Source organism: Bos grunniens, chromosome 12 (assembly GCF_055505025.1).
Source record: "Bos grunniens cultivar Pamir isolate PY7600 chromosome 12, Bosgru_T2T1.0, whole genome shotgun sequence".
NCBI lineage: Eukaryota > Metazoa > Chordata > Mammalia > Artiodactyla > Bovidae > Bos > Bos grunniens.
This window is the reverse complement of record NC_141176.1, coordinates 33,040,599-33,051,486: the sequence shown is the minus strand read 5'-3', so window position 1 is coordinate 33,051,486 and position 10,888 is coordinate 33,040,599. Positions and strand designations below refer to the sequence as shown.

Genomic DNA, 10,888 nt, shown 5'->3' with positions numbered 1-10,888 from the left:
TTATGAGCTATGTTTGCTCTCTTTCTGAAACCTTTCCACGATTTAGGATTTTCCACAATTTGCATGTCTTAATTAAGTGTATAATTAGAACAAATTTGTGGTGCTTTTAAGAGAAAAGATATCATCAAGCCTCAGCCACTTGAAAGAGATTTTTCTCAAACTGGGAGATGGCGATTACAGAGGATTATGAAGAAATTCCTAGAAGTGAGCGAGCTATTTGCACAATTGTTGTTGAATTATTAAATGGCAAAACCTGAGCCAAAGTGAAGAAGACAAGTCAGCACCCGGCGCTCTTACATTTCCTCCCATCCCTTCTTTCCACAAGCAATATCTGCGGAGGGCTCAGAAGGGCTGCTGTGAGCCTGAGCGGCTGTGTGTGTTGGCGGCTGCAATGAAGTAGAGTGTGGCTTCTCTCCGTGTGGTGTGAGTGTGTGTGTGTAAGTGATGTGAACCAGGCTACGCTGAGAGCCAGGAGATCTGCAACCCTCTACCCTTAAATTTCACTTTCCAGAAATAAAATTCAACCCACCTCATCTTTTCTGTATATAAAATAGAAGTTATTTGTTGACACCCAGTGCTTCAGAGGATATAACCACAAGATAGGAAATAATACCATTAATTTGAAATTCAATTGGCAGTAAGATTCAAGTGCCATACATTACTTAGCCTTTGATCCAGGAATCTTATCTCTGGGCCTTTACATGAAAGAAAAAAAAAATCAAGACGCAGAAATGGCTATATGCCTGGAGATATTCATCCCCAGGTTATTTCAACCGGTATAAAACTGGGAGCAACAAAGAGTTCCCCCAAAAAGGAGGATTTGTAATAAAACTAAAGCACATTTGGAATGCTATTATGGAGAAAATCATTACAAAGAAATGCTTGTGATGTAATACTTTAAAATCAGAACATTAAACCTATATATTATTTTGTCGTGAATATAATTATATAAGATAAATGCCAAAAGAAACTGCGAACTATTTTGTTAGAATGGTGGGATTTTGGATTACTTTCTATATTTTCCAATATTTAAAAAAAAACGATGACAATGGCTCCACTGGTTTTCTCGGGGAGTGTCTCCTGCTGGGCTTGATGGTTTCTAACCGCCAAGCACAGCGTCTGCAACACGCAGCCCTGGAAAGGGCCTCTCTGGAGCCAAGTTGCTGGAGTTCACATGCCTGGTTCTCCCACCTTCTGGCTGTGTGAACTTGGTGGTTTACTTGCACTGCTGTTTTCTCATCTGTAAAACGGAAGACCTTGAAAGGAAGTAAGCTTTGGAAACATTTTTAAAAATATTTATTTGGCTGCACCAGGTCTTAGTTTATGGCACACGGGATCTTCCAGTTATGGCTTGTGGGAATCAAGTTCCCTGACCAGGGATCAAGCCCCAGGACCCTGCCTTGGGAGCATGGAGTCTTAGCCACTGGATGACCAGAGAAGTCCCTGGAAAAGCATTTTGAATGGTTCACATCTCCCAGGGTAAACTGACGGGTAAAGTTTCCACCACAAACCTTCATGGAGAAGGTTTGCACTCAAAGCTGTGAGAGAGGCTGAAATCCAAGGTGCAGGAAAACTGCAAGTTGGGGTGAAATCCTAGTTGACACATTAGAGAAGCAGGTCCAAGGCTTCACCTACTCCAGGAAAAGGACTAGACCTTGCCAGAGAGCAGCAGAATGGACAAATTCTGAGGTAGCCCTGGGGTGGGGGCCTAACACTGATTTTTTTCACCTGTACCTGCATCCATCTATCTGGCGCCTTCCCAGGTGGCACTAGTGGTAAAGAATCTGCCTGCCAATGCAACAGATGCAAGAGATATGGATTGGATCCCTGGGTTAGGAAGATCCCTGGAGAAGGAAATGACAACCCATTCTCTAGTCTTGCCCGGAGAATCCCATGGACAGAGGAGCCTGGTGGGCTACAGTCCATGAGGCCGTAAAGAGTTGGACACAACTAAGCATGCATCTATCTGTCTGTAAACCTACCTATCCATCTATATCCATGTATTTTAAGCATTTGGAAAATTTCAAACCTATCCTAAGGAGGAAAAATGATATAGCAAGGTATTCATCACCCAACTACAAGAAAATGAATGTTTTACCTAGTACTCACCTATACCCCTTTCCTGGATGATGCTGAAATAATAATTTTATCCATATATCTGTAGGTATTTTGGGATGTATCTCTAAAAGGTAGACTCTTTTATTTAGAATAATCACAATGTGATCATCATACCTCAAAAGTTAGCAGTAGTTCTTAAGGGTGCTGTGTGAGGACACCCCAAAGGGAGGTGAGTGGGAGACGTGGTGCATTTAAACATTTGGGGGGCAACCAGGAGCCCCGGCCCATTTGTGTGACATCACCTCTTTCCCCAGCACTGCAGACAGGGCAGCCTGAGAACCATCCGAGATGCCATCCACCTGGTAGGAGGCTCACAGGTTTGGCACAGGACTTTCTACTCCAGGTTCTGCAAGGGGCTTCTCTGGTGGCTCAGCTGAAAAAGAATCTGCCTCCAATGCAGGAGACCCTGGTTTGATTCCTGGGTCAGGAAGAGCCCTTGGAGGAGGGCATGAGGAGCCAGGTGGGTTATAGTCCATGGGGTCGCAAAAAGTCAGACATGACTGATCGACTAAGCACAGCACAGGTCCTGCAAGACCAAAGTAAGGGCTGGAACTCTGGAGGAATCTTCAAATAAACCCAAAACAAACAGCCTAAGAGGATGCTAGAGGGACATGGTTTTCAAGCAGGGTTCACAGGGCCCTGGGATCACTGAAGAGGGAGGAAGAAGAGAGGAGGATGAAAAGGCTTTGTCCCTCACAACTCATCTGCGAGTTCACATCACTTCCACCTACCGAGCTTCTAGAACAGGATCCTGGGGGAAGACTTTCCATGGCTGAACCAAGCTCCAGCTGGAGAGTTTCCCTTGCTGGTCAGGGAGGTGCCAAGACACCTGTAGGTGGCAGCCAAGACCCCAGCTCCATGGACCTCAGGCCAGCCTCCAACCCTCGTGCATCACCTGCAAAGTGAGGGCAACGCTGGTCTTTGCACAGATGAGACGAAATTAGGTGTGAAACAACACCTAGCACGTATTGGGCATTTAATACATTTTAATTGACATCATCTAAATGTATCTGCCACATTGCGAACTGCTATATTGAGATGCTTATAAGATATTACTTTTCAGGAAATTTGGAAAAACATATTATATTCCTGCATCTTGGTGCATGTTATTAGTACTTTACATAACTTGCTGGGAGGCTCTCCTGCTGACTATTCTAAGCCTGTGGAGTAAGCTAGCCTATTCCAGGCCAGTGAACACGGTTTCTGCATAGCCTGGGGCAGTAACGTTCTTCTTTTTAATTTTTGGTTGCACTCCAGGAAACATGGGAGCCTAGATCCCCAATCAGAGATTGAACCTGCACTTTCTGCGTTGGAAGGCAGAGTCTTAACCACTGGACCACCAGGGAAGTCCCGATAGCAACGTTCTTTCGCAAAGGACGGAGACCCAAGGAATTGTCTGCTGATCATGACATAGCTGGAGGTAAGGGAAACGAGTGGCAAGCATCCTGAATCCTGGCAACACTGGTGCCCCAAGGATGCTATTCTTCCCCAATATGCATCTACTTTTATTGTTTTATCTTGAGGAGATGAGACTTGGAAACATTTTGAAGTGTGACTCATAATGACTCCATCTACAGAAAATCAGGGCTCAGAGCTTTAGTCTCCCAGGGACAACGTTCTGGGACATTATTTGCTGTGATTCACCGCTGCACATTAAAGGGAAAAAGATGGGCCCCTTTTATGTGGGGGTGGGGGGTGGGGGGATGATGAGCAGGAAGAGAAGGAATGAGGTTGCTGTGAGGACAGCACCTCAAAGTCCTGGAAGGAGCATGTGGCCTCTGCTGAAACACAGCTGGTAACCTGAAAACACAAGCAGGAATCTTTGATATTTCCAAGTTTCTCTCTCCTTCTAGCTCCCCGCCACCCTGCAGAGGGATGGGATTTTCTGGATCCTTCCTGCCCTGCAAGAAGGCCATTCTCTGCTCCCTTTGGATAATGGGCTGTGATTTTTGCCTGATGAAATAGCCACTGCTTCCCCAGATGACCAGAACAAAATCTGGCTCTTGGCACAAAAATCAACGCTCCCCATCTCCTCACCCACCGTGACAAAAACAGGAGTGAAGTGTTTGCCTGGCACTTGTCAGCCCAGAATTCTGACTGAGTGGATTTCTCTAATCCTTTGTTGTCATGGAGATGGGCATGGGCGGGCGCAGCTGAAGCCTTGGAGATGGGCAGTTGGTTTGAACTGATGGTTTCTTCCCTTCCCCTGACATTAAAATGCAGGCTGGGGAAAGCTCCACTCCACACACACCACACTCCCAGGCCCGCTTGGCCATGCTCGGCCAGACCACCGTGCTCTCCAGGCTGAACAGACCCATCCCACACGGTCCTAAATCCTTCTTCCTCATTCTCTCAGCACTGATCCTCATTTCCTCAAACACAGCCCACTGCAATTGGCTGATTTAATAAAGGTTTTTGAGGTGGAGTCCCAGCCCCTTGAGAGCTGTCTATCCCTGACATCAGCTCCCTGGTTCTCTTTAACCTTTTCTCAAACAAGGGACAAAAAGAGAATTCCAAGTCCCACACAGAATGTTCTCTTTGGAGAACTGAAATAGTCAAGAAATTCATTCCTGGGGAAAAATATTTGCAAATGATGAAACAAGCAAGGGCTTAATCTCCAAACTATACAAACAGCTCATACAATTCGACACCAAAAAAAAAAAACCAAAAACCAAAAAACCACCCAATTGAAAAATGGGCAGAAGACCTTACTTCTCCAAAGAAGACATACAGATGACCAGTAAACACATTGAAAAAAATGCTCAACATCACTAATTATCAGAGAAATGCAACTCAAAACTACAATGAGGTACCACTTCATGCAGAATGGCCATCATTAAAAAGTCTATACCATGAGGAGACATGGCATAAAAAAGAGAAAAATTTGTCTAGAAAAAGACAAATGCTGGAGAGGGTGTGGAGAAAAGGGAACCCTCTGCACTTTTGGTGGAACTGTACATGCTGCAGCCACTCTGGAGAGCACTACGGAGGTTCCTCAGAAAACTAAAATTAGAATTACCATATGATGGAGCAATCCCACTCCTGGGCATATACCTGGATGAAGCTCTAACTCAAAAAGATATATGCACGCCTATGTTCATAGTAGCACTGTTCACAACTGCCAAGGCATGGAAACAACCTCAATGTCCACTGACAGATGAACGGATAAAGAAGATGTGGTTCATATATACAATGGAATACTACTCAGCCATAAAAAGAACAAAATAATGCCATTTGCAGCAACATGAATGCAAATAGAGGTTATCATACTAAGTGAAGTAAGTCAGAAAGAGAAAGACAAATACCATATGATATCACTCACATGTGGAATCTCAAACATAGCAGAAATGAACTTGTCTACAAAACAGAGACAAACTCACAGACAGAAAACAGACCTGCGGTTGCCAAGGGGAGGAGTGGGATGGAGAGGGGGGGACTGCGAGTTTGGGATCAGTAGATGCAAACTATTACATTTAAAAAGGGTAAACAATGAGGTCCTACTGTGTAGCACACTCAATATCCTGTGATTAACCATATGGGAAAGAATATTTAAGAAGAATATATATATATGTATGTGTGTATAACTGAATCACTTTGCTGCAGAGATGGCAGAGATGGGTACATTATTGTAAATCAACTATACTTCAATTTAAAAATTCATTAAACTATACATTTAAAGTGGAAAAAAAAAAAAAGGAAACCCATTCCTGGGACAAGTGGTGGTAGGAGGATTCTGCCTTGGGGAAAGAGGGCAGATTTATCCCTTCTCGGAGATTATCTCCCAAGGGCAGTCCTGTTACAGCTCGACAGGAGGGCAGTGGTAAACAACAGCCATCCTCAGGTGCTCACGTTAGGTTGGACCAGGGAACTGAAGACAGTGAGAAGCACTCCCTGAGTCTAGAGGACGGTATGGAATAGTTCCCTGTGCTCTACAGTAGGTCCTTGCTGTTTATCTATTATATATGTAGCAGTGTATCTGTTAATCCCAAACTCCTAATTTATCCTTCACCCTGTTCTTTCCTCCTTGGTAACCACACGTTTCTTTCTATGTCTATGAGCCTGTTTTTGTTATGTAGACAAGTTCATTTGTATCATTTTTTAGATTGTACATACTAGGTCTGTCATAGAGGTCTATCATAGATGTTCGTATTTCTCTGTAAATTTAAGCTGAGATTTTTACTCTTATATTCCTGAGTTCTTGCTTCCAGTTCGGATCACTGTCTGGTCCTACACCCTACTCTGCACCTTCTGAATGTCTGCACACACCCCACTCATCTGTAGACACTGGACTGGATTTTGGGGAATGAAAGTGTGCTTGCTTCTCAGTCGTGTCCAACTCTCTGCCACCCCATGGACTGTAGCCCACCAGGCTCTTCTGTCCATGGGATTCTCCAGGCAAGAATCCTGGAGTGGGTTGCCATTTCCTTCTCCAAGGGACCTTCCCAACCTAGGTATCGAACCCACATCTCCTGCATTGCAAGCAGATACTTTACTGTCTGAGCCACCAGGGAAGCCTGTCTCTGAATTATGGGATCCTTAGAGACTGAGATCTTAAGGTTTGTGATCTTTGTTAGCTACACTCATTTGATATGCTTTGCCTTTAGTTAATGGATCCCATTTTAAGTCCACCTTTTTATACAACCAAGAAAGAAACAAGAAGCCTGGATCCAGCATCAGAACACGCCTTCTGGGATACTGCTGCTGCTGCTGCTAAGTTGCCTCAGTCATGTCCGACTCTGTGCGGCCCCATAGACGGCAGCCCACCAGGCTCCCCCGTCCCTGGGATTCTTCAGACAAGAACACTGGAGTGGGTTGCCATTTCCTTCTCCAATGCATGAAAGTGAAAAGTGAAAGGGAAGTCGCTCAGCCGTGTCCGACTCTTAGAGACCCCATTGACTGCAGCCTACCAGGCTCCTCTGTGCTTCTAATTAGTATCTCCTCCGTGGGATACTAATCTCACATTATAGGCTGTGATAAACCAGTTGGCCGCATTTCTACTGGGCTTCCCAGGTGGCGCTAGTGGTAAAGGACCTGCCTGCAAATGCAGGAGACGTAAGAGACACGAGTTCAATCCGTGGGTTGGGAAGATTCCCTGGAGGAGGGCATGGCAACCCACCCCCCCGCCAGTATTCTTGCCTGGAGAATCCCATGGACAAACTGATGAAGTGGCAATCTGACCCAGACTTAGCAAAGCTCTGCGAACTGACAAAAAGAAAATAAGATTAAACCCTGCAGTGTGTGAGCCCAATGAGGAGGGAATCTACAGAAGTCTGTGCAGACATAAATCCTAATACATCGGACACAGAAAAGTTATCTCTTCTGGAGATTATCCAAGGATACTCTGGGGATTTCAGCTGCCAGGGTCTCAGTGAGCCACCAAAGATGCCAGGCAGGGGATACTTTGTCTGGTTTGTAATTCTAAACACGGTGGCCATGTGCTCCCCAACTTGGTGAAGAGGAATGAGTTTCCACCGTAAGAAAAAATGACGTGAAAAACTAATTTCTCAGTTGAGTGTGGATAAAAAGATGAAGGTGATTTTTTTAATTAGGGAAGAATTTGGAATTCTCTTACTTGAATGTTAATTTCAGTATGAAAAATAACTCTGAAACAGAAAGACACTATTTTAGGCAGTGTGTTTTTTTCTCACCGACTTTTTAAAAAATTTCAAGCCTACAGAAAAATGAATAGAACTGTTTGATGAATAACTGGATCGCCTTCACCAAATTTTAACATTTTATGGTTGTCTGAGTTTTTAATTTGTGTTTCTTTTTCTTTCACTTTTTAATTGCCTAAAACTTTATTTTTATTTTATGTATTTATTTTTTATTGAAGTATAGTTGATTTACAATATTATGTTTCAGGTATATAGCAAAGTGGTTTAGGTGTGTGTGTATACTATACATATATACTCTTTTTCTATTCTTTTCCATTATAGTTCGCTACAAGATATTGAATACAGGTCCCTGCAGCAAGTCCTGGTTGTTTAATCTGCATGTTTCTTGACAGTACTGACAGTTTTGGAGAATGAACCCATAGGGGCCAGGTCCAGAGACACATGGCTGGTGGTGATGGTAATTTAGTCCCTAAGTCATGCCCAACTCTTCATAGCCCCATGGACTGTAGCTTGCGAGGCTCCTCTGTCCATGGGACTTCCCAGGCAAGAATACTGGAGTGGGTTGCCATTTCCTTCTCCAGGGGATCTTCCTGACCCAGGGATAGAACCTTTGTCTCCTGCATTGGCAGGTGGATTCTTTACCGACTGAGCCACCAGGGAAGCCCATGGGTGGTGGGAACACACAAAATTCCTGTCCTTGTGAGGCTTAGTCCAATCTAGTAGGGAAGACAGACAGGCAGAAAATTAAAAAATATAATATCAATGCCATATAATTTGAGGAAGAAAAAGGACTTCACAGATTCAGTTTTGGATGTCTGTAAGCCAACTGGCCAAGCTATGAAGTTTGATCACATTATTCGAGAAATCCGTGAAGTCACCTTTAGGGTCGGAGGCTCACCTTTGGAAAGCACAAATCCCCGTGCTGTACCCTGCCACACCCACCAGCCCGGCCCACGAGCCCTGGAAGACTCCTTCAAGAAGTCTGCTTGCAAAGGGAAGGCCAGGGCTCAGGCTGGTGGCCGGAGGGGGACTTGGCTCCACTAGTTCAAGGCTGGGCTGGAGGAAAGAGCGGGAGAGTCTCCAGCAAGGACCCCAGGTCCCTGAGAAAGCGCAAGGACTGGGAACCAGAGCCAGGGAGGGAATCAATCTTCTTTTATTAATTTTTGTAACTGAATGGAAGGTTCTTTAAATTCTATAGTGCTTTACAAGTCTCGCACCCATGACTTCATATAACCCCATAAGAACCCTTTCTCCCCACCCTGACCCCTTTGTTGCCCCTCCCCGTTCCCTCTCCCCACTGGCAACCACTAGTTTGTTCTCTATATCTGTCAGTCTGTTCTTGTTTTTAGTTATATTCACTAGTTCACTGTATTTTTTAGATTCCACATGTAAGTGATATCATACAGCATCTGTCTTTCTCTGTCTGACTTATTTCACTTTGCATAATACCCTCCAAGTCCATCCATCTGCTGCCAATGACAAGCCTCCGTTCTTTTTTAATGGCTGAATAAAGGGGCTTCCAAGGTGGCACTGGTGGTAAAGAACCCACCTACCAGTGCAGGAGACGTAAGAGACACAGGTTCAATCCCTGGGTCAGGAAGATCCCCTGGAACATAGCAACCCACTCTAGTATTCTTGCCTGGGAAATCCCATGGACAGGAGAGCCATAAGGTCGCAAAGAGTCGGACACAACCAAAGTGACTCAGCGCCCATGCAGGCAGAGGCGACTCAGCTTTCCCAGAAGAACATCCACATCCCCCGCTGGAAGGAGAGAGGGACAGGCTGGGAGTGGCCAGCAGCTCCCAGAAGCTCTGCATCCCCTGTGAACCAGGAGGTGAGTATGGCAGGGAGGGGGAGGGGCAGAGGAAGGAGAGCGGGACACATGGAGCATTCTCAGTGGAGCATCTGAGAGTGAGCTGGCCCTGCTGGGGCTCAGAAAGTCTTTCCTGACTGGATCTGCATGTGTCATTTGGGAAACTCCCACCTGCATTTTAACCAAAGGGAATTAAAAGTAAAAGCTCCGTGCCCACCTCCTTCAGAAGCTGCAAAGACAGGAGCTCTTGTTCTTGTTAGAAATATGAACGGTGGCTGTGCAGCCCTGGCCTGCACTTTGCTTGCCTGTCAGGCTCCGTATCTGGCAGAAAGGGGACAGGGAGGGCTAAGGGGCTGAGCTCGAGGACAATAGGCCAGCCCTAGTCCTGGACATGGGGCGGGGAGTGGACACACGTCCCCAGTGAAGCCAGAGACCGGCGTCTGTTTCCAAATAGAACAGTGGGGTCCCTGGAGCCTTCTGCCCAGCAGCAATGAAAACTGTAGCTTATTAGAACGGGAAAGCCCTGAATGAACACACAGTACAGCCTGTGTAAATGCTTAATTAGAGGGAGCTTTTAAAAAATCTTTTGTGGCTGGTTGATTCAAAGGTGTGAGAAAGGCTATATTTATCACCCCCTCCAGTCCCCGGGAGCTCATTAACAAGAAAATGAAAGGTTCTAAATTTTAACAACCTCTCCTTCTGCAAAGCTCTGTGGATTGATCACTAAAGACATTTCCATTTAATTTATAGCGAAGTCTTTCCTTTGACCCATGCGGAGGGGGCTGAGGAGAAGGTAGCTGGGCTGATGGTTAATGGCTTTTATGGATGAGGAAGAAAGAGAAGGCAACTGGGCTCTTTTATGGGACCTACAGTTGGCAGACATTCTATTTCTCCAGCGCATTTTATCCATGTGATGCCCATCTACAGTAGGAATCCTTTCCCACCACACTCCTCCCCCCTGGTCCACTGGAAATGACCTACTCCACATGAGGGTCAGACCACCATGCCTGAAGATTCAGAGATAGTAAGAGAAGGACCTTCCTGTCCCCAGAGCCGATTTAGCTCTTAACTAACTGTGCCACATGGAGTCCCAGAGTTGGAAAGGTGGTCTTAAGAAAAAAACAGTATGTGTTTTGGGGTTCAGTATGAGCTTTGAGTTCAGGTGGACGGGAAATTCTCTCCTTCAGTAAAGATGAATGAGGTGCCTGCTATGCCCCAGGCTGGGTTGATCAGTATTTCAGAGAAGAATAAGATAAGTTCTCACCTTCAGGAGCTCAGAGAGTCACAAATATACGTGGTGTTCCCTTCGTGGAGTTAGCACTGTGCTATGGAGGATGCAGAA

General features: G+C 45.4%; 1 long non-coding RNA gene across 2 annotated transcripts; it reads left to right on the top strand.

Moving 5' to 3' along the window:
- Positions 1-1,113: 1,113 nt before the first annotated feature.
- LOC147361643 (uncharacterized) lies at positions 1,114-4,109 on the top strand. 2 transcript variants are annotated; one of them, XR_015138506.1, is made up of 3 exons: positions 1,114-1,267; positions 3,376-3,538; positions 3,972-4,109. It is a non-coding gene; the product is annotated as an uncharacterized LOC147361643 (long non-coding RNA). The 2 variants fall into 2 exon arrangements; XR_015138505.1 differs by lacking the exon at positions 1,114-1,267 and adding an exon at positions 2,395-2,578.
- The last annotated feature ends 6,779 nt before the right edge of the window (positions 4,110-10,888 follow it).